The following is a 26,082-nucleotide window of genomic DNA, read 5'->3' as shown; positions in this document are numbered from 1 at the left end:
GTCAATTATAAACTGAATTTACTTGGTGTACCCCAGACCCGGATGATCCGCCGGCTGACGGGCAAGAACAACATCACCGGACGCCAGCCAATTGACAGCAGCACGGCGCCCCAAGCGCAAGCAGAAGCTCACAGTGGAGGCGCAGTACAACATCAGGTTGGTGGCAGGCTGCCCAACACATGATGGGTGGCGAGGTGCTGATCCTGAAGCTAGTCTAGTTAATTCAGGTGTTTGCATTTGCAAATACGTACTCCTCAATCCTATAGTTGCACGAGCCTACCGTATATATAGCAGTCTGCGGTTTCAGTTGTAAGTGGAGAGAGATGATACGCCCATAGAATATAAATAGGTGAATGAACCACATATTATGTTTGTTGTATTCCAAACAACTCGATGCATCTCTGCATCCACGTTACAGACATGTATGTGTGGAATCGATTAATAAGTTTTCTTCTCAGTCAAATTTGAAGACAATTACACAAAACATATTCATAAATTTAGGAGCAAAGTCGTCCGACAACAGATGGAGACAATTATCCATCATTCATCAAGGAAAGAACCCTTGTCTTGTTCCAAGTTTTTCAACATACTGCTCCACCACGGTGGTAAGCTACTACTAACAGGTCGGATTCATCTCCCTTCCTCTGTTTTTGGGAGAAACAGAGGACACTGAGAAATACAGTACATGCCACTGGGCACTCCTACCAACTCCACCTTTTGGACTTGCCAATAGCCCCATCAACATCGACGATTTGGTGGGAGAATTATTGACCTCTTCTTTGTATTCCATGCTCCACCCATGGCCCCAGACACTGCTGTCTGCCACTTCCCTCTGCATTGAGCCACCATCAGGCCTCTCGTTTGTTTTTTCACGCTCGTTCGCCCCGTTTTTTTCTTGCTATACCCGTGTCCCAGCAGCTACCGATGTTTTTTTTGAGAATGCAGCTAGCGATGTTTGGGGGATACAACTGACACGGAAGACTTCAAGCAAGCTTTTTCTTGTTACAAAGAGAACACTCACCATTTCCCGGATAGCTTCCACATGTGTTGGCCCGCACATCAGTGGGTGATGACTGATGAGCTTAAGATCAAGATGGATTTTGCTCGCTGCAGCCTATGGAGAATAGAATGGTGAAGAAGTCATATTAAGGATAATATCACAAACTCAGAAGGTTCAAAGAGACATTAAGAACTAAGCGTAATACTCACCAGTGAGTACCATGCAGGTCAAGAACTTCTTCGGGCATTTGTACATTAGAACTTGAAGCAGTTGAAAACTTAATCCACCAGCCTGGCATTAGCTCTAAACAAACTATGTACCTACAGAAGTAGGGAAAAGGGCAAAAAGAGGGAGGCACTCAAAGATCAATAGATGGTTAGGCAAGATTACCATATACGCAGTCGAACAGCAAATCGTCAATCCTTGGCAAAAGTGACATCCTGATTTAATGTTGACTGATAATATCAAAATTCCACTGTTTTGTCATCGAGACCAGCGCGAACAAAATAAAAAAAATTACAGATGTCAAAGATTCTGATAAATATCTTTCTCATAAATGGAGGTCCTATAAAGTCTTAAAAGATGCTGCCCTGGATTGTGGAACAAAAGAAGTTTCTAACATTGCTTACTAGGCTGGGAAAGGAACAATGACAAACTTAACAAAGGCAATTTATGTCTAATGTTTTGCCGAGATGCAGCTGAGGACAGCTATCACGCAACAGAATAATATTTGTTCAATCTGAACATTGGAACCATAAACACCGAAAAATAATAAACTGGAACTTTCTAACATATTCCTACTGTTTTTCATAAACACCGAAAAATTATGCAACCACCTTCCATACAGATGCAAAGGGAGTACATACTGGACGAACCTTTCGTTAATAGCCTGAGGTCTCAACAGATGAAGTTGCATCTACTGGGTAGTACCATTCTCACGTGGATGTCCGACGGATGATCTACAAGCTAAAGTAACATCTTAATTTACGTGAGTCACTGTTGAAAATCCTGGTCAATTCATGAACTTACTGTGCTGTTCCGTGAGTATGTTGACAATTGCACAAATTTGAGTGCAACTCATGTGAAAACCTGCAGTACGCAATGAGGGCTCCTATAAGAACATGCCTTGATTCTTTTATAGAGAAAATAAAAATATTTTTTGATTATATTAACTGAAAACATCACGATCGCAAATAATAATCACTGAAGTGTAACCAAGAACCACCTCATGTTCTTTTAAGACGAAACAAGTGACTACAAAACGTAACAATATGTGAAAAATCCATACCACAATCAGACTAGTATCCAAAAGAAACTGTTAGGATAAAGTAATTGGAACAATACGTATTCAAGGTTTGGTAGTAAACATGACCACTCGCCACATCACACAATTTTCCTGCGGAAGAACACTCACAGCTCACAATCCTCTTCATAGGTTGAGCTGACAACGCAAAACTGAAGGGCAAAGAGGTACATAATGGTAATAAAGACATAGACCAACATAATAGGCTAGTAGGTTTTCAATCATGTGTGTTGGTGGCATTTCAAAATTTTAAAATTGCACATGCCCTTCAATTTACCTCCACTACAACACATTGCATACTTCACTATTTAATACAAAACAGGAGAAGTACCGTTAGACCTGCTACTATTATACTGTTGATTACCAAAGTTGTACCACAATCTACAGCTATTAAGGGCATCTCCAGCCGCGCCCCCAAGAAGGCCTCCCCAGGCGATTTTTTCGCGCCGGCGCCGAAAAAACGTCCCAGTCGCGCCCCCAGGACGCCGAAAGTCGCCGGTTCGGGCCTTTTTTCCGCCCGGCGGTCACAGGCCGAACCCGGCGCGCTGGGGAGCCGTTGGGGGCTCCGGCGCTAGTGAAAAGCGCGCCTGGCCCACACCGACAGGGGAAAAGTCAAGTTTTGCTTCCCCGACTCGCCTCGCACCCCCCGCGCCCTCGGCCACCACTAGCGGTATCCCGGCGACGGTCGCCGGCCTACTCCGCCTAGATAGCCATTCCCCACCTGAAAATAGCAGCGCTTCGCCGCGGCAACCCCTCCCCGCAGCACTAGGCGGTGCCGGCCGCCGTTTCCGGCTGCGGAGGCGCGGTTTAACGGCGGGTACACGCCCACGAGCGCAAGGTGTTCGGCGTTTTGACTGACTCGGCGATGGACTCCGATGAGGAGGAAGAGCTCGCCGCGCTGCTGGAGGAGGAAGCCGCGGCCGACGTCCAGGAAGAAGAGCATCTGATGGTGCTCGCCGCCCTCGCCCAGCTGCTGGCGAGCAATGAAAAGCCGCGTCGAGGTGGCTCGGCGCCGGGGCGGGTGAAAGCAAAGAACCGGCATCGTCTGCAAGGCTACTGCATGCTCTACTCCGACTACTTCGCCGATGCTCCACTTCATGGCGAGAGAACATTTCGGCGCCGTTATCGGATGAGCCGAAAGCTCTTCCTCAGGATTGTGAATTCCATCCGGGAGTTCGACAACTACTTCAAGTGCAAGATGGATTGCACTGGCGCTCTTGGATTCACCTCCATCCAGAAGTGCACGACAGCGATGAGGATGCTTGCATATGGAGCTCCCAGTGATTCACTCGACGACTATGGGCGCATGGCCGAGTCCACCAGCATAGAGTGTTTCTACAAGTTCTGTCGGGCAGTGGTGGCAGTGTTTGGGCCACAATACTTGAGAGCACCCAATGCGGAAGACACTGCTCGGATCCTAGCCCAGAATGCAGCAAGAGGATTTCCTGGGATGCTTGGAAGCATCGACTGCATGCATTGGAAATGGAAGAACTGCCCATTTGGTTGGCAGGGGATGTACAAAGGCGCCAAAGGCGGTTGCAGTGTGGTGCTTGAGGCGGTAGCCACACAGGACCTCTGGATTTGGCACTCCTTCTTTGGTATGCCAGGAACTCACAATGACATCAACGTGTTGCAGTGCTCTCCTGTTTTTGCCAAGCTCGTTGAGGGCCATTCTCCTCCGGTGAACTTCGAGATCAATGGGCACCAATACAACAAGGGGTACTATCTAGCTGACGGCATCTATCCGAGATGGTCGACATTTGTGAAGACGATCTCAAACCCTGTGCCAGGAGGCAAGAACGCCTGGTTTGCGAAGGTTCAGGAGGCTTGCAGGAAGGATGTCGAGCGGGCATTTGGTGTGCTCCAATCTCGATTCGCTGTTGTTCGGTACCCCGCTCAGACATGGTCGAAAGATCAAATGTGGGAGATCATGACTTGCTGTGTCATCTTGCACAACATGATCATCGAGAGCGAGCAAGAAGACCCAGTGTTTGACACTGAACCATACTACAGGCAGGGTCCTCTAGCCGAAGTTGATCACCAGCTACCGGCAACTTGGACTGCCTATCTCAGTATGCGTCAAGAGATCCGAGACCCACAGGTGCATCATCAACTGCAGAAAGATCTGATTGAGCACCTATGGAGGCTCAAGGGGGACGCCGCGTGATGAAATACGAGTTTTTATTTGTTGAACTATATAATTTGTATTGAACTATTTGTTGTTGTACTATTTTGTTGAAGTATTTGATTTTTCTGTGATGAAATATGTGATAAGGAATAATTATGTTGATAAATGAACGCCGAGACAGGGCGAAACCACGCCGAATATGGGCCTATTCTCGCCCATATGGGCCGTTTATTCGCCGAAATTGGGCTGCAAAGCGGGCCAATTTCGGCGCCTGGGGGCGAGCTGGGGGCGGCGACTGGGCGAAAAACCGCCCCCAGCGCCGAGTGTCTCGCCGGCTCGCCCCCAGGGGGCGATTTTTGTGCGTCCTGGGGGGGCCAACGGCTGGAGATGCCCTAAGAAACCCAAGAACCTTAGTTTTGTGTGAAAGTTGAAGATAAAAAATGCCTTTTTAGACCGATGCAAAGGGAGAAGATGTTGGGTACCCCTACTTAATGATAACCTGCTATATGAACTGGGTCTAAGGATGTACTGATGGGTATTCTACTAAAGTTCCAATATACTGTTGAGTTTCATTAAGTGACATCAATTATGAAGAATGGAAAACTGCCTCGCATTGGTAGCAATGCGTCTCTGAATTTGAAAAGCTGGAAACCATATTATGAGTAGAAACACACAGAAAAGCCACTTTTTCCATAATTATCCATGATGGTGTTTTGATCCTCAAACCTGAACTTTCTAGATACGCAACCAAATCTTCATGTGTGGCGACCAAATGTAAATACAAATCATCAGGAACTCTCTCAGAGCAAACATGAAGAATACCTGCACAACAAACTAAGAGAAACGGTGAATGCAAGAAAAGATGGCATCGATAGCAATGTAGCAGCAGGTGAGAAAATGGCAAACCTTCATATCGGCAGACAAGCTCCAAAATCACTCTTATTCCACAATTATTCTGTGTTGATAGATTGATACTCACACCCGAACTAGCCATACACACCCACCAAGTCTTGAAGTTGAAGAGTGATACTAACCGAAATTCAAATGAAAAGAATGTAGAAGCCTATGAGAACAAAGCAACAAACATAAGAACACCTGCACAACAAGCCAATAAATGTGCTGAACGCAAGAACACCTGGTAATGATAAACTTTTGTATATAGCAGTGGTGAGAAAATTGAAAACCTTAGTATCAGTAGAGCACCAATGTAGTCTGATTTATTGCACAACCATACAGTCATGCATGCATGTATACACCATAAAGTTGTGATTTCTGATGGCAAGCGAAATTTCAATACAAAGTATGTAGAAGCTTATGAGAACAAACATAAGTACACCTGCGCAAAAAACCAAAGCAAATGGTGAATAAATGACAGATGTCATGAATTTCATCCAGGAAATAATTAAAGAAACTCCCAAAAGGAATTAACTGGTAATTAAATTAATTTCCTCCACTTATGAACAAAAATACAGGTTGCACAGAGAAACAACTACTAAATAGTGCTTTTGTAGGATAACCATTTTCACTGCCAGGAGTATAAGCGGAAGTTGTCATAATAAGTAAGGTGCGGCAGGACTGAAGTTCAGTTAACGATGTACATACCAGATTTATGTTTAGGAAGGAAGAAGATGGTCATAGTGTCTGCGGCATAGCAGTGAAGTACATCAGTTGGTCTTGATGAGTGACGACCGCCCAGGTTCATAAGTAAAGTATGTAGAACTCTATGAGAACAAACATAAGAATACCTGCAAAGAACCAAAATATAAAGTGAATATGTAACAGATTTTATGATTTGCTTCCGGAAGAGAAACAAATAAACTCTAAGAAGGCATTGAATAATAATCACATTGGTTTTCTTAACTTGTGAGAAACACAAGGCTTGTAGAAACAAATCATAAGTGATGTTGCAGTTGTACAATTTTCCCAAACTTTGAGGGAAAAATGGTATTCTTAATTCTGATTAGCAGGAGCACAAGTGGATGTTGTTATACAACTGATACTGTACATAATGAGTAAGGTTCTAATTCATATTACTTACCAGATTTATGGACATATGGAGGAAGATGACCACAAGACCCTCATGTCATGAGTGTGGCAAGTGTTGATTGTATTGAAAGAGTAGAGCTTTACAAGGCAATAAGAATGTACATGGGAAAACCCTCCAAGTCAGACGCCTGTATAGTAGGAGTAGATGGAAACAAACACTAATTAAATTGTAATGCAAGAAAAGGTGAGGTGGGAAAAAGCAATGAAATATATTTGTGTTACCTTGGATCAGCGGCCTGTTCTGATAGTCGGAATGGTCCCCACTAACCTGCTGCATTGCTGTTTTAGCTCCTCATTGCGGCAGGCGGAGACATCTAATTCTTTTAGTGATTCAGGGAGGCTATCTTTGGGCAGAGACCGGGTGGCCGGGCATGACCAGACTTGTAATTGCTTGAGCCCGGTAAGCTTGTGCAACCCTGCAGGGAGGGTCTGATGCTTGCCGAAGTTCCAAAATTGGAGTTGCTGGAGGGAGGCGAGGAGATGAATGGCGCCCTCCTGCTCCTTGGTGAAGAACTCCATCTCTCCAGAGTCCCCATAAAGGCGCAGGTGGGTGAGGGAGGAAGACAGGAAGCAGCAAATGGGTGCAGCAAGGAGCCCCACGACCTCATCCGTCCAGAGCTCCTCCAATGTGGAGGAACTCGGAGCAGAAACGAGATGAACCTTCTGGAACTCCATCTCTCCCTCCCCTTCATCCTGCAGCTCCTGCCTATGATTGGGATCCCATCCAGCAAAGAATCCACGGCTGCCATAGACGTATAATTTTTTGAGCTGTCCCCGGGTGGTAAGGAGAGGCCCTAGGCCCTTGCATCTTAGATCCTCTCCACAATTCCGCAAATTTAATTGTGCGAGATTGGTGAGGTTTGAGAGCGACTCCAGCGTCCGCATGCCTTTCACATCGGAAAGAATGAGGGATTGAAGAGAGGATGGGAAAATGAAGCATGAAGGAGAAGAAAACCAGCTCTTGGCAGATAGTATCTTGGGGGGTGAATAGCTCCCATGCGACGTCGTTGGTGTGAACTGTCTCTCATGCGACGTCGTTGGCTGTAATAGCTTGCATGCGACATCTTCGTTGGAAAAAATAGCTCCCATGCGACACACCATTTACGCGGCTAGTTGGCTGTCCGTTAGGCTGAGATTTGGTTAGGACACTGGGGGTTATGTGCTCTGACTGGTGGGGTCCACCTATGGCCACGTAGTCAAGAGTCAACCGTCCACGACTCGACCGGTGACTGTGTGACCGTGCTCGACTCGCCCGTGCTGGACTGGGCGAGCGGCGCCACCGTAAGCATCTTCTCCGGCAGTGGTTTCTTCTCCGCAGTGGTGGAGCGCATTTCTCGGCAGCGGCAGAGCTATTGCGAGGTGAGCCCGAAACCCTAGTCCCACTTCCCAGAATTTTGGGGGATCTGTGGCCTCATGCTGCCCTCTGTTTCTTGGCGATTTAGAATCGGGCTCCATTGGATCCGGGGGTTGTTTCTTCTCCGCGGCCCGGTGGTGGAGCGCCTATCCCTGCAGCGGCTATTGCGAGTGAGTATTTTCCAAACACTACTCCCATTCCACTGGATTTTGAATAAATCTGTGGCCTCATGCTGCCCATGTTGCTTGATTGGATAGGAGATGGAGCGAGGGCTAGATGAGATGGAGCGAGGAGACCGGCTGCCCCGAGGAGACAATGCTTCAAATCGGTAATGCCACCCTCTTTTCTTGGCGATTTAGAATCGAACTCGATTTGGTAGTGATTGTCGCCGCTGCCTGCCATTGACAAAACAGGGGAGGTTCAGGTTCTGCCACCACATTCGCAATTATAGTGGAATTTTTTCCCTGTAAAGCCAAGCTCAGTGATGGCAGTGTCCAAGACATTGATAGAGATACCACCGTGAGGTTGGATGTCGATTTTGCAGATGTTGATCCCCAGGAATTGGAGATCATGAAGGAGAAGGCCGTGGGCAATTTGGTGGAGAGAATTGGGGAGAGTATTGTTTGGGGTCCAGAACAAGAGGTATCTCTGCAACGTTTCGATAACTATAATGGTGAATATGTGAGAATTGAAGATGGAGAATCCATGGTTGCTGAAATTGATCAGCAAGGAGGATGGGCAAGCAAACAAGTAACATTTTATGCAGAGCTAATTGATCTGCAAACTCATTCCAGAGTTGGTTATGTGCCATCAAAGATGGCTGCACAGATGGAAGATGATGAGTGGGTTTCACAAAAGAAGATGTTGGCATTGTTGACTGAACCGACTATAGTAGCTGAAGATACTGGGATTGATGCAGATGGAGAGGAGGGAACCCATGGTGCTAGGAAGATTGTTGTTGACTGGAATGTAGTAGAGTTGAATGAAAAAACAGATTTGGTCATTACACCAATATCTGACATTGATATGGCCGAAATGTTTGGCATTCAAGTTGATGACAAAGATAAGGAGAAGGATGACAGTTCTTTGCCAGCTGAAGGTAACACAGGCCCTAGAAATGCAAATGAGGATGAAGAACACCTGATGAGAGAGGCTGCAGATGATGTGGATGATGCAAATGATAATGAGCTGGTTTGTTTGTATGACAAAGAGAACCCAGTTATTGAGGTGGGAAAGTTTTGGCCAAGCATGAAGGAGTTTAGGATGTCTTTCAGGACCTATGCAGTGAAAAAAGAGTTTGATGCCAAGACTATGTGGACTGATCGAAAGAAATTTTATGCTCGGTGCAAAGGTTATGATGGTGGTGGCAATCCTTGCAAATGGTACTTGTCTGCAAGACTACAACCTGATGGAAGTACAGTAAGGGTAAATCAAATACCACACCAGCATACATGTATGACCACTTCACAGAGAGTTTCAAAGATGACATCACAGCTTTGGGTTACAGAGAAGATTACTCCTATTTTAGCCAAGACTCCAAACACTACTGCAAAGAGGCTTAAAGTTGACTTGGAGAAGTTGTACCCCATCCAGCTGCAATATACCACGGTGTGGAAAGCAAAACATTGTATGGTGACTGGGCAAATACATTTAGGATGTTGTATAGTTTTAAAGCAGAGGTGGAGAAGAGGTCACCTGGGAATGTGGTGGAGATAGATACAGAGGTAACAGAGGATGGCAAGGTTTTATTCAGCAAGTTTTTTATGTGTTTGAAGCCTTGCATAGATGGATTCAAAGCAGGTTGTCGTCCATATTTGAGCATAGACTCATCTTTTTTGACTGGAAAGTGGAATGGTCAGTTGGCTGCATGCAATGCTCTAGATGGACACAACTGGATGTTCCCAATTGCAATAGGAATGTTTCAATCAGAGACAGAGGCATCATGGATATGGTTCATGATGCAACTGAAAAGATGCATAGAGCCAGTTTCTCCTTTGGCCATCCACACAGATGCATGTAAAGGGTTGGAAAATGCAGTAAAAAGTGTTTTCCCCCATGCTGAGCAGAGGGAGTGCTTTGGACATATGTGGATGAATCTGATAAAAAAATTCAGAGGAGATGAATTTGGGCGCATGTGGCCAGCAGCAAGATCCTACACCAGACAGACACATTCCTATCACCTTGGTAAGATATTGGCATCATCTAGTAATAATGAATTTGCTTCATGGTTGAACACCCACCATTCTCTGTTGTGGTATAGATCAGGTTTTAATACTGCCATAAAATGTGATCATATCAATAACGACTTGGCAGAAAGTTTTAACAACAAAGTGAAGCATTTGAAAGACTTGCCTGTGCATGACATGGTGGACCAAATAAGGATCATGATCATGCGTTTGTGGGAGTTGAGAGGAAAAATTGCTAATATTTTGGAAGGGGACAAGCTTCCAGCAGTGGTACAACAGGTGGTCAACAGGAGTAGAAATCTTTCACATCTATCTGTTGAGAAATCTTCCTTGTGGGGTGCTGAAGTTAGAGATACAAAGAGTGGCAAGAGGCATGTGGTAAATACTGAGTTGCATGAGTGCACTTGCCAAGAGTGGCAACACACTGGAAAACCATGTGAGCATTCCATACTTTTTTTGGCATCTAAACCCAGGTTAAATATGCACCCATATTTGCATGAGTATTATTCAGTACAAAAATTCAAAGCTGCATATGCAAGTCCAATTCCTGCACTGACTGACCAATCTCAGTGGCCAGAGGTGGAAATAGAATTTATCTTGTGTCCCCCTGTCACTAGAAGAAAGGCTGGGAGGCCTAAACAGAGCAGATTCAAAGCTTGGTTTGAGAAAGGTGGTTGTAGTAAGAAGGGGAAAAAGGAAAAGGAAAAGAATGATAAGCCCAAAAGGGCTCAAAAAGGTAACAAAAATAGGTGCAAGTTGTGTGAGGTACTTGGGCACAGAATTGGTTCATCCAAGTGCATCTACACTCCTCGGAGGCCAAAGTATGTTTATGTTACTGTTTTTGCAAGTTTTTGATTTTGCTACTTGTTCTAGTATCTAACCAAGTCAAATGCTTTATTTTTTAGGAGGAAGCGTGCAGAAAAAGCCCCACCGCTTGTTGTTGAACAATGCTGGCCAGTGAAAAAAGCAAGACTCAGTGGCTATAGAAGGAAGAGCACTAAGCAGATAATGTTTGGTGACAAAGATATGGAGCTAACTGAAACTGTTACTGCTGAACATGAGCTAAGTGTTTGTGTTTTGGACGATGTGATGCATACTGAATCTGTTTTGCAGACGCTAGGGCAATCTGAAACTGTTGCAGATGAAGCAACTGTTGTGCTGCCATTCAAATCTGCTTTGACAACTGTGTTGCCATGTTTGGAGGTTGTGCTGCCAAGTGTTGAGTTGCAAACTGAAGTAGTTGAACAATGTGTGCCATCTACTCAATCTGCAGAAGTGCAAACTGAAGAAGTGAGACATGGTCAGGTGCAAAAGTTGAGGGGGCCTAGTGGAGTTTGCAAGGGGCCAAAAAGCAAGAGCATCAGCATCAACAAACTATGCGCCGTAGAACCAAACGGTGGAAAAAAGCAGAAGAAATCGAGTGGTAGAAAGAAGCAAAAGAAATAGAGTCGAAATCATTCAAATTTGATGTGAAAACTTAAGTTTGTTGTCATATGATGTGAAAACTTATGTTCTTTCATGTGATAACTTATGTGCTATGATGTTGATTTGACTTGAAATAAAATTCAAATTTGAACCGATATTCAAATTTGAACCTATCTCCAATATTTTTTGAGTTCATTTGTTTGTTCTGTGATGTTGCATCGTTTTATGTACTACTATGCACTTTAGTTCATAAATCCAACCCTTTTTCTGAATTCCAACTCATAGTCACGGACAATGTTGTCCAAACAGGCTCCAAAGTAAGGGAAAACGGCCCCATTTCTAAGCAAGTTTTTTTCGACCTTCTCAAAATCACCCAAAAAAGATTTTCTTAGCTTATATTATACCTCTATAGGATCAATACGAAGTCTCACCTATTTTTGAATAAGTATTCATATTATTTAATTTATTTTTGAAAAACCACCCTTTAATACAAAGTTAGCAATAAAACAAGTTTAAAAATTTTAAATGCAAAAATAACTTCAGATCCTCCTTAGTCACTCTAAAATGAAGCTAAGGTGATGTTTTTGATTTTTTTGCATTTTCAAAACCTCAAACCCTCTTCTCACTCCTGTGAACTCCATGCAACCTCAGTCGAGATAGTCCAATTTGTGAAGGTTTTTTCAAGCAAAGATCATTAGATCAAGTTTATCATTTTATATCATAACTATGTAACATAAAAAGGCTATATGTGCAGGTTTTTCATTTTTTAGATTTTTTTTGAATTAGTTATACACATTTGAATGTTCGGTCAAACCTTTCAAAACCCCGTTGACTGCCTCCAAACCCCATGTAACCCTAGCGCCAAACGTCCACCGTCGATCTAACCCTAACGCCAAACTGCGGCCGTCGGATAGGCCTTCTAGAAGGATTCCGTGGGGGCGATCCGTGGGCTCCAATCTGATTGGCCACCGTTTTTTCTCTCTGACGAACAGATAACGTTGAGCGGGGGATCATCTAAGTGACCGTTGGGCCGAGCGGATCGGGCCTGGCAGAGCCTGGCGTGCGTGCGCACGGCCGTCGAGAGGGGGATGGGCTGCATGCGAGAGGGTCAATGACATGTGGGCCATCCCTGTCCCATGCATGCCATGCAACGTCGCAGCCTAGCTATTCTTTGCTCGTGAACACCTAGCCCGCCATTGCATGCACGCATCGACGCAGTAAAGCACGGCAGGGGCGCAGCGTATAGGTACGTCGCATCTAAGCTATTTTAACAAATGCATGTACGATGCAACTCGCCTGGATGCTCTGGCCGCCGTTTTTTGAATTAATGCCCGCAATTACTTATGCCAGTGCGAACGGAGAAGAGAAAACGATCCAGAAGGCACCGTGTACACATTGACCACAGCTGCAACGCGGCTATAAAAGGGCACCATTTCCTCATCCTCTCACACTCATCTCTCAAGCCTCCTCCCCTTCTTCTCTCAAGCCTCCTCCCCTTCTTCTTTTCGAGCCAAATCCACCATTCGGGCCACCATGCAGTTCAACGGCCCTACCTACCGTCGCCCTCGCACCGTGCTGGAGAGGCAGTACCCGGCCGGAGTCGTCGTCGAGAATAGCCTGAGGGTGTGGGCCATCTCTAGGTGGAGGGGCCCTAGAGAGTTGGCTCGCTTCTTCCTCCAAGCCGGCTACCGCCACCTCCCTCCGGGCACTCCGCCCATGTTCCACCTCCACGAGCAGTACGATGGCAACGCCAACGGCCTCGTCATCGGCCTCCACGTCACCTTCACCAACCCCTACGACACTCACCACCTCCTCGGTCAGAGGTTCTGGTGTGGATGCGAGTTTATCGCATTCACGACCGACAACATCTTCACCAACTTCCACCACATCTTCCCTCACCCCAATGGCATGCACAACCTCCCCTACCAGATGCCGGAGAACGACGAGTGAGGGGCCCAAGGAGGAGGGGCCAAGGAGTGGCAAGGAGGAGGGGCCAAGGAGTTGTTCAAGTGCGAGTCTTCTATCTATCTAGTTTGTGTTTGTGTTGGTTCGGGTGTGTGTGCCCGTGTCTTCTATATATCTAGTTTTAGTTATTTTACTTTCATGTTTTATGAACTATATGTAGTGGGGGGATGCCCCTCTATATGTTCTATCTATCTATGCTACTAGGGTGCCCGATGCCCCTCTATCTATCTATATGTTTTTTCGGTCCTAAAGTTTCTCCATTGCATTTTATTTATGTGGCCATGTGTACTAAAAAATGCACTAAAACATGATCCAATCATAGAAGTTGTTGTTAGCACGTGTCTAGTTAATTATCTTCCTTTTATGTTTTATGCACTATATGCAATAAAAATGGTGCTTCGTTGAAATAAACTAGAACCAAACAAATGCAACTTTTTTGTTTCACAAAGACTACAAGTTAGACTGCTAACTAGAACCAACCTTTTGTTTTAGCCGAAACAACACGGGACCCTACAATCGGACACGATAGCTTATGCATAAAAATAGCTCAAATAATTATCAGATGAGTTATCTAAAAAAGGTGAAGGCAGGAAACTTAAAATTTGTAAAATAACCTAAAGCCGAAAAGATATATTGATGTCAATGACCGTGTGCACTTTTTTTTGCACTAGCTACACTTCTTTTATCAACGGGCCTGGGTATGTTCTATTCGGCCTGGGCCCTGCGTAACTTCTATATGGGCCTGGCCTTTTCCGTCAACTGTGGGACGAATTTTTTTTCTTTTTCTCCCTCTACCACTGAAACTGAAACTGATGACTAACTGAAGAACTGAAAAAACAAAACAGAGTGAAGAAGACAAGCCGAATTTGTACAACGCAACACTTTTATTCAAATGTACATATCATTACGATTACAAATGATGCCCAATCTATTCACTTACGACTAATTATCATCACATAAACAAATGCGAGACCAATTACACAAACATAAAAAAATGCGGCCATCAGCCCCATCAAATTGCCCTGCTTCTGCAATTCGATGAGTTTCTTCATCTGCTTGTTCAGCTTCTTCAGCTCTGCCGTCACTCCTGCATCCCCCACAGTAGCACCAATGGAAGGGCGGGCGCCCCCGATGGAATTGCCAGATACAGGGGCCCCGGATCCAGATGCGCCCGATCCAAACTTGCCCAACTTCTCCGCCTCCAACGGTAAATCGAGCTCCCCTGATGCACCCTCCAGTTGAATCCGCTCTATGTACTCATCTAGCCACTCAAAATGGGTGCATTGCTTCAATTTCTGAAATCGGAAAGATGAACCCTAAATCCCAAATCCGATGGGGAAAAATGGGCAAATATGAAATTGGGAGATAAAAACCAAAATTGGCATATTGAGAAGTAAAATCTCACCTTTCCCTGCTCTGGTTTGCTCTCGCATTTCACGAATTCCCGCCCAAGGTTGCCATTCTTATCGGTCGTTGTGACTAGCCGCTTCAGGGGTGCGATACGTTGGCATGCAGGGCATCTTGTCATGGACACTGCGCCATAGCGCGGCCATGAGCGGCGGGAGGCTGAAGCAGAGCTCGACATTGCTAGGTCACGGCCCGGAACGGCGTTGCTGCGCGTCCTCGCCGGAGAAAAAGAACAACAACGGTCGGGGAGGGGGAGGGGGGAGGATGGGCTCGGGTGCTGCACGGCTCGGGGCACGGCTCGGTGTCCTCTTGTACCAATGCTGACCTGGATAAGTTAGTGGGTCCCACGCTGTGGGTCCCGCTCACCTGACCAATGCTGAGTTGGATAAGTTAGTGGGTCCCATGCTGTGGGTCCCGCTCACCTGATTCGAGTTTTAAACATGTGTCTTTGGATTAGGCAGCAGTGTCGCACGGGAGCTATTTTTTCCAACGAAGATGTCGCATGAGAGCGATTACAACCAACTACGTCGCATGAGAGACAATTCACACCAACGACGTCGCATGGGAGCTATTCACCCGTATCTTGGGACATCCTGTAATTCGTAACCACTGCAGGCCAGGAAGAAAATTTGAAAGGGGGTCCACTAGGACCAACTGTCGACAATTGTGGATGACCAAGTCCTGTAGTAAGGCAGACAGATAGGCCGGGAAGAGCAGCATCCCATCTTCTTCTTTCTCGTGCTCCACCTCTGATGTTGCTGATGTTGTTTGTTGCACATCCACCTGCACACCCAGTTGGGTTATATTTTTACACTCGATGATATGCAATTCGGAGAGCCTTGTGAGGTGGGTGAGGAGATCTGTCAATTCTTTCCCATTAGTACCACGTGGTTTCTTGACCACTAGAAGCTCAATAGGGTGTTTCCATTCCATGTCACCTTCACCTTCTACTAGCCCAACCACACCATCTAAACACTCTACATTCAATCTCTCCAGTGAAGTTAGCATCAGAAGGTCCTTCAAATCTAGAGAAGGGCAGTTTTCCAGTGTGAGTGCCTTGAGCCCAGTCAGTTTATGGAATGCTAACACCTGATCTAAGCTGCACAATTCATCCTTCCCAGTAATATTCAGATAGGATAATTCAGGGTTGTAATCAAACTTCTTTAATAGCTTTACATCACTTACGCTGGCGTGATGCAGAGTCTCGGTCCATGGGATACGAGGTACTAACATGATTTCTAGACACTTCTCTATCTGAAGCCATTGCAATCTGGGTAACCAATCAATGTTCCAATATTGATATGCTGGATAAATAATGTGGTTTGAAAATGGCAACTGTAAGAGTTTAGGGCACTCTCTAATAATCAGTTCTTCCAAAAGAGGCAACATATGATGAGCATCCTGTGATGGTACCCATTTTTCAAAACTTCCCAAGCCAACAAGTACAAGGCTTCTTAGCATGCAAAAGGATTGCTCACTCTTTTACTATGGCAATATGCTCCAATACTAGTTTACGAAGATCCCACATCTTCCCTAATGGAGGGAGATATTCCCAAGAAACACCAGAGAGATGAAGAGATTGTAGAACTTCAACAGTGAGCTCATCACCCAGCCACATTGGACAACAAAGGCATTTATGCCCTTTAATGCACAATTCTTTGAGATATCTATGTGGTTGAAGGCTTTCAAGAACCACTTCTTCTGCATCAGGCTCAGTATTAGACCACTCACTATCCCACTCTAATGTTAACCTCTCCAAGAAGTATTTCTCTATCAATTTTGCTTTGGCTCCTTCTTCTTTTGTGTGTATCTTCTCAAGGTTATAGATACCAAGCTCCCTTAGTTCAGTCAAATTCTCTAGTTGCTTTAATTCAAATCCATGACTTTCTTTATTAACTCTAAACACCTTCAACTCTTGTAAGAGGCTGAGTTGCCCCACATTAGAAATATGAGAATGAAGCTCATCACTTGGAGTATAAAAATGACGCAAATTTGCAAGGTTGCTCAAGTCCTTGGGCAAATCGTGACAACTGTGCCATGATTGCAGATCCAAAATCCTTAAATGATAAAATCTAGAAATGGTGGGCAGTAAATGCACCTTGCTGCCAAACTTTGTGTTAAGATATAGGTACCGTAGGTGGACACGTGTTGAAAAGTTGTGTAACATAAACTCCACAGAATACAAAACTTTGACCAAATGGAGAACACGGAGAGAATTTGCTTCCCTAAAGAAATCACTCAAAATTGTGGCGAAGTTTTTATCGATTGTTCCAAATAACATCAAAGTATGCAATTGTTCAACCTTCAATCTTGTCTTCATATATCTAATTTGGCTCTCAAAGTTCTCACAAAACATTGTATCATTATCTGTGATTATAGACAAGTGACGGATGCTTGGATAAATTTCTACAAATCTCACATTAGAGTGATGCACAGTAAGATATTCATGAGATGCAACCTTTACTGCTAAATCATGTATTAGGTCATGCATTACATATCGTAGATGGCCATAACTTGTATCTTTTTTGAAAAATCCATGTGTGACTAGATCATTTAAATTGCTCCGCCCTATATCTTCCAAAGTTCGGTTTCGACCATCAGGTTGCAAAATATCTAGTCCTATCCACAAGTTGATTAGCTCAGAGGCTATGTACCTGTGATCTTCCGGGAACAATGCAGAATAGGAGAAACATTGTTTTTGTTGGAAAGGAAGATAGTCATAGCTAAGCTTCAAGGCAGGCATAATGTCATTTGCATCGGTTTGACTCTCCCATTCTCTACTTTCTAATACTCTTCTCTAGTGACGCAAACTAAGGTCCTTTCTCAATAATGTACCAACTGTTTTTGCAGCAAGAGGGGGGCCTTTTAGTTTTTCCATAATCCTGTCTCCAGTCTCGAGCAAAAAATTGTGATCAATTCTTAAGGGCTCATCACCAAAAACAAAAGCATGGAATAACTTCCTATGGTCTTCGAAATTTAATCCTTTCAATTCTATATGGTTTGTTGTTTCAACCATCTTTGATATTTCTGGAAACCGGGTCGTGAGTAGAATCACACTACCTTTTTCTTGTGATGCTTTGAATGGCAGCAGTAACCTTTTCCACTCATCCTCATTACTGATCGCCCATATATCATCCAATACAAGCAAAAATCTTTTTGATTTTAATCTCTGTTCGATTAACTCTTCGGTCCTGCCATCTTTTTCCCCTTCAACATGAGGGATATTTGTTTTAATCTCTTCTAGCAGCTTATTCAAATTGAAACTGAGCGACACACATACCCAAATAATGACTTGAAAATAATTTTGAACTTTCTTGTTTGTATGTATGTGTTGTATCAGAGTTGTCTTTCCTATTCCCCCTGGACCGACAATTGGAAGCACAGTTAGATCGTTGCTACGGTATTTACCCTCGGCCATATCATGTATTATGCTATTCATGATATGGTCCCTCCCATATAATCTTGGCTCTATACTTTGACCAGTGGTGATGAGGCGACTTTGGGCAATATCTGGGACAGTGATACGATCACAACTCTGCAATATCTTGGCAACCTCTGTACGCACAGGCTGCAGCTCTTGCACAATGCTCTTCATTCTTTCGGACACATTAACCCTATTAAACCCCATCATTGGTGTTTCTCTCTGTGGTGCACCACAAAGAGTTGGCTGCCCAGAGTTATCATCACGAACATGTGGGGAACGTGAGCAAGGGAAAAGTTTACTGAACTTAGGCATGCATTCAGTGACCTCTTGATTGGCGTTTGGCATGGAGGATGAATTGCCACGTGACCTCTGCATAGCACGCCGCCAAGCGCAGCAGCCGACTTGGTGTCTCGCACCTTCTACTTCACCAGGATCACCTATATGGTTGGCAGCAGAAGAGCTCGTGGATAAACAAAGCAGAGCTTTTGCTGCCTGACGTGCATTGAAGGCAAGGTTGTGGACACCGCCCTTGGCATGGTGGTCGGCAGCCTCGTTGTGCCGTGAAGCTGGTCGTGGATGCAGAAGTAGTCCAGCTCGTCCAACAAGTCCTCGGCACAGTGCGCTGAGTCTCGCAGCTTCCCCAGCAGCTCCTCCGTGGCCTGGCCACGGATCTGCTTGCCGTCAGCGAGTTCAAGTGTGGCCTTCACAAGCAGAAGCTCCATCCTTAGGGCCTCAATGTTTGGACCCAAGTTCTTTGTAGCACCCCAAGCCTCCAGCAGGCCATCGGCAACAGGGGCCAATGCCTTGCCGACCACCCATACCGCCGCGCTGACGAGTGCGTTCATCCTCTCTTCCTCCTCCTCCTCCCCTCCTCTATTCAGTCAGTATTCTAGCCGGTGCACCTGCATCCATGAATCAGAGGAAACTCATCCATAAGTGCAGGTGCCATCAGCAGTAAAGTAAAAATGACAGAATTTATGGTCTCTGGCTCTCTACTATATGTTTTATTTTTGAGACATCTCTGCTATATGTTTGTTGATGCTGAAGGATTGAAAAGGGGGAGACACACCCAGTTGGATTTGTAACTGTATTCAATTAAACTGAAATTCTTGCAGAAATATGAAAATTTCGAATCTGCTTCTAGAAATCCAACTCACTGCCCCGGAGCCAAGCTTGGTGTGGGGGATCCGTAAAAGCAGCAACAAATCGGTAGAGTAAATAATACTGTAGTACTGTACTAATTAGACCAAAAAGAAATCAGATTTACCACTATAAGTCGCTGCTTGGTGGAAGACGGAGGTGAGGAATATGCGCGAGAGAGATCTCAGGGTAAGCGAGATAGGCAAGCAAATCATTCATCCCCCATGCGCTCCGGCGTGCGTGCGGTGGTCCCGGCCCGTCTCGGTCCCGGATCTGCTGCTGCTTTCGTGTGGTGAGAGACAAGGGGAGATGGAGCCAGCTGCCTGCTAATATAGGCCTCACGGAAAGGAGGAAGAAGAAGACATGATTAGCTGTTGACTTCGGGCGAGCAGCGAGGAGGCAGAGGGCTGTTCCTTTCACCCCTTCCGCCAACTGTATTCATTTCTGTCTAATTGCACTATTATTTATCATGCCAATTGACATGGATGCACTTGTTGGGAAAATACGTTAGCTAATGAACAAATATTGTAAACAAACTGCGCGCTTTTATTTTCATGTATTCATTATTTGTTGCAGAAATGGATAAAAATGGATGTATCTTAGAATTAAAATACTTTCATATGCATTCATTTATACGACAACTAATTTCGGAAGGATTGAGTATATTTCCGGTAGAAAAAACATTATGGGTCAAAAAAATGTGACAAAGTATTTAGAAACAATATCAGCATCACCAATACCAAATAAATATACCATTATTATTTTTAACCACTTATCTAATGATATTGATTTGATGTTTCCTACTTTTCGCTCTAAACTTGGTCAACCTTTAGAAATGTTCACTTAGTGCATCTCCACCGTGGACGCTCAAACAACGCGCAAACGTCTGGACCAAGCTATCAGGACATAACAAGCCATCCAATGTCATCCCACGTACGTTCGTCGACTTGTCCGACTGTCCAAAATCCCGCAGCTGGAATCAAAGCTGCCGGAGCTTTGCAGGCGTCCGAACCTTCATCAGGTAGGACTCTGACACATCCGGCTCAGGCTGCAAGTGGGACTGTCTGCGGGAAGCCCGCATCTGCCCAACATCCGCCGCATAGTATAAGTGGAAAGCCCGCATCTGCTGTGGCCCCGTCTGTGGCGGCAATGGCCGTGTAGCGTTGTGGTCATGGCCGAGCTACACGGTGGCGGGCCCTGATTCGAGGATGTGTGAAGGAAGTGGGCTCGCGGGCGCCGCAGGACAAACCCATGTATCCCACATATCCAGTCACTCTATCCGTGGGTGTCCATGAACACAGATTACGTGGGCTTTTAAGTGGGCACCGCGGGCAGCCCGCGTCCACTTGCAGCCTGACATCCGGTCCACTCAAAACCCCACCTGGTCCCATGTCTCTGTCCCTTCCCCTACTCACACTGCAACCGCTTCCTCCCGGCCGCTGTCATACCACCCTGAGCCTCTAGATCAATCCGACCTCCTACCAACGCCTTGCAAGACCCCCGCCGCACCACTCGGTCGCCACGCCACCACAATTCCACCTCTCATCAACTCGTAACGTAGGTACCATCTGCCCCTGCGGACGTGGTCTGTGGGTCACCATGCCAGTTTTGCGAAATGCACGTGCTAATTTTTTTATAGTATATCTCCCTTCTTTGCGGACGTGGTCTGTGGTGACGAAGGGAAGGCCTCCGCCAAGTATGCGCACGACACCCTCAGCCCACTCAAATCCTTCATGATGGACGACTACTTTGCCCCCCATGACCTATTCATGAACAATTTCGCCAATGCTTTCCAAGGCAGGAAAAAGTGTCCGACCGCTTATACAATAGTGTTTGGGACTGTGATTACTGCTTTATCTTGAAGAAGGATGTTCTAGAAAGAATTAGATTCTTCGGTTACCAGAAGTGCACAACTACCTATTGACATGGATGCACTTGTTGGGAAATTACATAAGCGGATGAACGAATCTTGTGAATAAACTGTTTTTATTTTGGTATATCAACAAAAAATGTCATGCACCTATATTGGTTGTACAAAAACATGATGTGTCAAAAAAATGTGAACAACTATTTAGAGAAAAATATCTACATCACCAATACCAAATTAATATTTTCCATAATTTTTCTTGATTTATCTATTGATATTGGTTAGATGTTTCTAACTTTTCGCTATAAGTTTGCTCAAACTTTACAAAAGTTCAACGCAGGTCTATATTTGTATGTGGGCGCCTCCGCTTGTCCGAATTCCCCCACCACTTTATTTCCATTACGCCCTTGCTCCCTCCTTGGTATGCATCCGCACCATTCTCGTTCGACACCGCCGCTGTACCTCTCCCGCGGCCGCATAGGCATTTTCCGACATGTGCAGCTCCCACCCGCGTGCCTGCCCACCTCGGGCTAAACCGTCATCCACCTAAGATCTGTTCCCAGCCAGGTAATACTTCGCCCCTGCCAGTGTCATCCATGGCGGACACGAGTCCCGTTTGGTGTTCGTTAAAACACCATTGAGCTTTTGTGACCTTCTTGTTGTTTTGCAGAGCAAGCATGATGGTGAGGTACTCGGTGATGGAAGATGAGTTGTTTTGCATTATGTGGAAGGTCATATTTGCGGAATTTTTAGGCATGAGGCAAGGGGGGGGGGGGGGGGCGACCTTTTGGCAAATCCTACATGTTTTGTTTCATCAGCAAAAGCAAATTTGCACCCTTCAATTTGCATGTGATCCATAAGCGTAATGTGAGGTCGCTAGCCCATCGGTGCTACACTATGTTCAACTCTGTCATGAAGTATTGCAGTGTGATTGCACAAGTGGAGAGAAGGAGGCCACATGATGCATCGGCCATGAAGATCATAAGTTTTCCTTGTTGATGTACATGTTGGTCGATTCATTAATTCGCTCAATGTTGCAACTTGATAATCATCGCATTGTAATACCTGGACGTGCTACCGTGCTATACCGCTGAACCAACCGCAGGCCGTTTACATTCATACATTATAGGACGAAGCCCAAGGCACACATTGCATGAGACGACATGTGCGGATTGTGGTTCAAGTATCGCTGCATTTGGAATTGATGAATTCAAAAAAACTAATTGAACATCCTATTATCTCAGATGTAATATTTATATTTGAACTATTATATTACTAGGATACTTTCATCATATTTATAGATCAATTGTGTTATTTTCTATAATTACTTTGAGTGCTACAGAACTAGTGAAAAAGCCTAGGCGCGGATATTTAGGGAACATGTTGGATAGTCACATCCCATATATGTGTCCGCGGATGAGTCCGGACCAGTCCAGGGACAAATAATGTGTCCATTTTGAGGATCAGTGTTGGAGTTGCCCTAAGGAACGGACCACTAAACCAACATAGTATTCGTACGCAAATGCGTCTGCAGACAGCAATGTGAGAGTCGGGCATCCAACCCTATCCATCAAACGTCCGAACACATTTGGAACATAAATTGAACAAATCGGACAAATTGAGCGCTAAAAATATTAATTGCACGTTAAACATATTGAGCGCTCACCATTGGAGCAATCTATATTGTTGGATTGAAATAACTTGACGGCCGAGATTTATTGAATCTGCCCCGTAGGATCTTTTTGAATTGATATTGATTGATATAGATATAAATATAGGTAAAGATGTGTTAAAAAATTCAGAGCAATAATTTTGCGTGTACATCTGGACATTCTTTATTTGCACACAAAATTTTGCAAAGAAAGAACATTTTTTGTGGCATGTATAAAAAGATAAAAATGTCTCCTCAATAGTTATAATCAAGCATCCAAAATGTCTTTTTTACAAAAGCCAGAAAAAATTCCCCCTTTTCACCGAAACTTTGTGCATGATCATATAATGTCCGAATGTACACTCGGGCTTTTTTTCTCAATTTTCTTCAACTTCTCAAAATTTGTATTTAAACAATGGGTGCATCTACATCTATGAGCCAAAGTAAATTTCCGCTAGATATACACATATATTAGATGTTTAAGATTTCCGTCTGCTAAAAGTTTGCCAATCCATTGTGATATATCGTGGGTGTCTTTCCTCCTCCTTAAGAAAAGTCTCCACCCTCATCCTACGGGCGCCGCCGCTGATCCGCCCCACCTCCGATGGCCTTTGGGCCGTGGAGGTGCGGAGGATCTAGGTCCCCCATCGGCGGGAGGGACCACGTTCTCGTTTTTGTTAGTTTAATCATCTTGGTTGCGGCTGGGTGGTGGCGGCGATGTCCCTCGGTAGGAATAATTTCTCGCACGTCCTATCCCCATACCGATGGTGCAAATAACATCGTCGGAGGATGTGTGAAGGTGTGTCTCCATAGGATCTCGCGGGATTCGGTCGGTGCTGGTCTTCAATGGATTTATTTGGATCCATTTAGTCTTTGTTCGTGTGGTTACATGTTTGATCTTTCCGATCTACAACTATCCTCGTCGGCAATGGTTGCTGCTTTGGTGTGCTGGTCCTTTGGGGCCTTAGCACGACGACTTCCCGACTGTCTATTCCAAAAAGGTTTGTCCGCCTCCGGTGAAGGGGGGTGGGGGGAGGTGGGCAATGACAGCGGCATTCCTTCGGTTCTCTCCAATGTTAGTAGCCTTCGCTAGGTCGTCCATGGACCTAGTTGTAAGTTTTAGTATTTCTAGTTCGTTGTACTGCCATGATTGATGAATAGATTGGAAATTCCTATCACAAAAAAAGATAGCAGGATGCCTAGATAACTTCATAGTACTAGGAAAAAGTCCAGTGCGTTGCAACGGGAGAAAAAAATCATAATCTTCAATGGCCAGGACCATATGTTGCCGCATAACCAAGACACACTATCTCGTGTAATCGTGAACATTTTTCTAATTCATGAACATTTGTACCAATTTTTGAACAAACTTTATCAACGAGCATTTTATACTATACGCAAACATTTTTTACAAAATTGTGAACATTTTTTGAAACAGTTTTCTTGTATTGGTGAACTAATCTAGCATGGACGAACAAATTGGTGGAACCATTTTTGAAATTCATGACCAATTTTTGGATTGGATGAACATTTTTTGAAATGCATGATAGTTTTTAGTCAGTGAATATTTTTTGAATGAATAAACTATTTTGTAAGTCACCAACAGTTTTTGAATCTTTAGGATATTTTTCCATTTATGAACATTTTTTGAATTGGTGAAATTTTGTTCAATTTCGTTAACATTTTTAGAAACAAATGTTTTAAAAAATCATGAACCGATTTCCCAAACATTTTTCATTCCAAAATGCAAACATTTTTTAATAAGCAAACGATATTTTTACAAAATCACCAATATTTTTATTTATTAAACATTTTATTTCAAAATTCTGAATTTTTATATTTCTAAACTTTTTTGAAGTCCCAAATTCTTTAAAGTAGACAAAATAAAAACTAAAAGAACAAAAAAAATAGAAATGAAATTTAAAAAACAGGTTGCCTGGACATGGGCCAGCCCAAAGCGGTGCGCAGCATCCTGTCCCAACGCCCAGAGCGCAGTATGTATCGGAGAGGTCCCTACTGCCTGGGCAAGCCCAGGCCGGGATTCCCCTATGTGAAAAGTTTTTTAGCACTTATAGGTGAGATTGGTGGATATTATTTTAGCACTTTCGAGGCAATTCCCGTGATGTATCGCCAGAAGCAATACCCCCTTTTTTTGACGATGAACAGTAGGAAAGGCTCCTACTGTGTTAATATATTAATAAAATAGGGGAGCACTTTACAATGGAGTATTTACATGGTGGGTGTCTCAGCCACTTTGTGGCAGGAGAAAAGGATGCTAGCTTGATGTACTATCAGAGAGAGCTTACAAAGTTAAGAATCAAAGGCCTATATGCCTCTTTGACCCTGTGTTGAAGTAGCTCAAGGTCCCTCTTGAATCTGTTGAGCCAGGACTGAAAGGAGGGGGTACAGCTCTAAAATGTTTATTGTTCCTCTCCTTCCAGATGCTCCAGGCCACCACAATGAATTTTTCTAGGAACAGAGGTGACGGATGGGCATTCTTTTGGTCTTCAATAGCTTGCAGATGGCCGGGGAAGGGATCCCAGTGGATATCAAGTTTGTCCCGACATTGTTTGCTGAAGGAGCAAGTGAAGATCATATGTTCAACAGTTTCCTCGATGTTTTGGCCGCAGAACAGGCAGTTGTGATCATCCACAATGTTGTAGTGCCTTCTTTTAAGCATATTGTGCGTGTTGAGCCTACCTGAAATAGCAGCCAAGCAAACACCTTTAATTTCATCATACATTTTGATTTCCAGATCCAACTGAAAGCCTGATGGGAGTCCATGTCTCTGAAAAAGAAATGGTAGTAATCCGTAGACGTGAAGCTCGTTTTGCCCCAGATGTAATGCCACACATCCGATGTTGCCGTTGATGTTTGTAGTGTTGCAGCAATGGTTTGCATGTGCCTGATCTCAGCATGGGCTTGAGGGATCAGAGGAAGGTGGAACGCTTCATCCAGCGACGTGATCCCCTAGAAATCTATGACCGAGACGTCTTCGTTCAAAGAGTGGGAGAAAGCAGGTGGATGTGAGTCTTGAAGAAGCTGATCAGCCCAGATATCCTTCCGGAACAGAGCTGTGGTGCCACAAACAATGTTGATGCGAGAGACCCCACCTGAACTTGGGAGAGAGTTTGAGAATGTCATGCCACCAAAAGGATCCAACTGGACCAGAAGCGTGTGGTATTT

At 44.6% G+C, this 26,082-nt stretch overlaps 1 pseudogene; it reads right to left on the bottom strand.

Moving 5' to 3' along the window:
• Window positions 1–5,013: 5,013 nt before the first annotated feature.
• LOC123158824 (putative disease resistance protein RGA4) lies at window positions 5,014–19,083 on the bottom strand (annotated as a pseudogene).
• Between the last annotated feature and the right edge of the window lie 6,999 nt (window positions 19,084–26,082).

Source organism: Triticum aestivum, chromosome 7B, assembly GCF_018294505.1.
Source record: "Triticum aestivum cultivar Chinese Spring chromosome 7B, IWGSC CS RefSeq v2.1, whole genome shotgun sequence".
NCBI lineage: Eukaryota > Viridiplantae > Streptophyta > Magnoliopsida > Poales > Poaceae > Triticum > Triticum aestivum.
The sequence above is the reverse complement of the archived record's forward strand: the minus strand, read 5'-3'. Positions and strand labels throughout refer to the sequence as shown.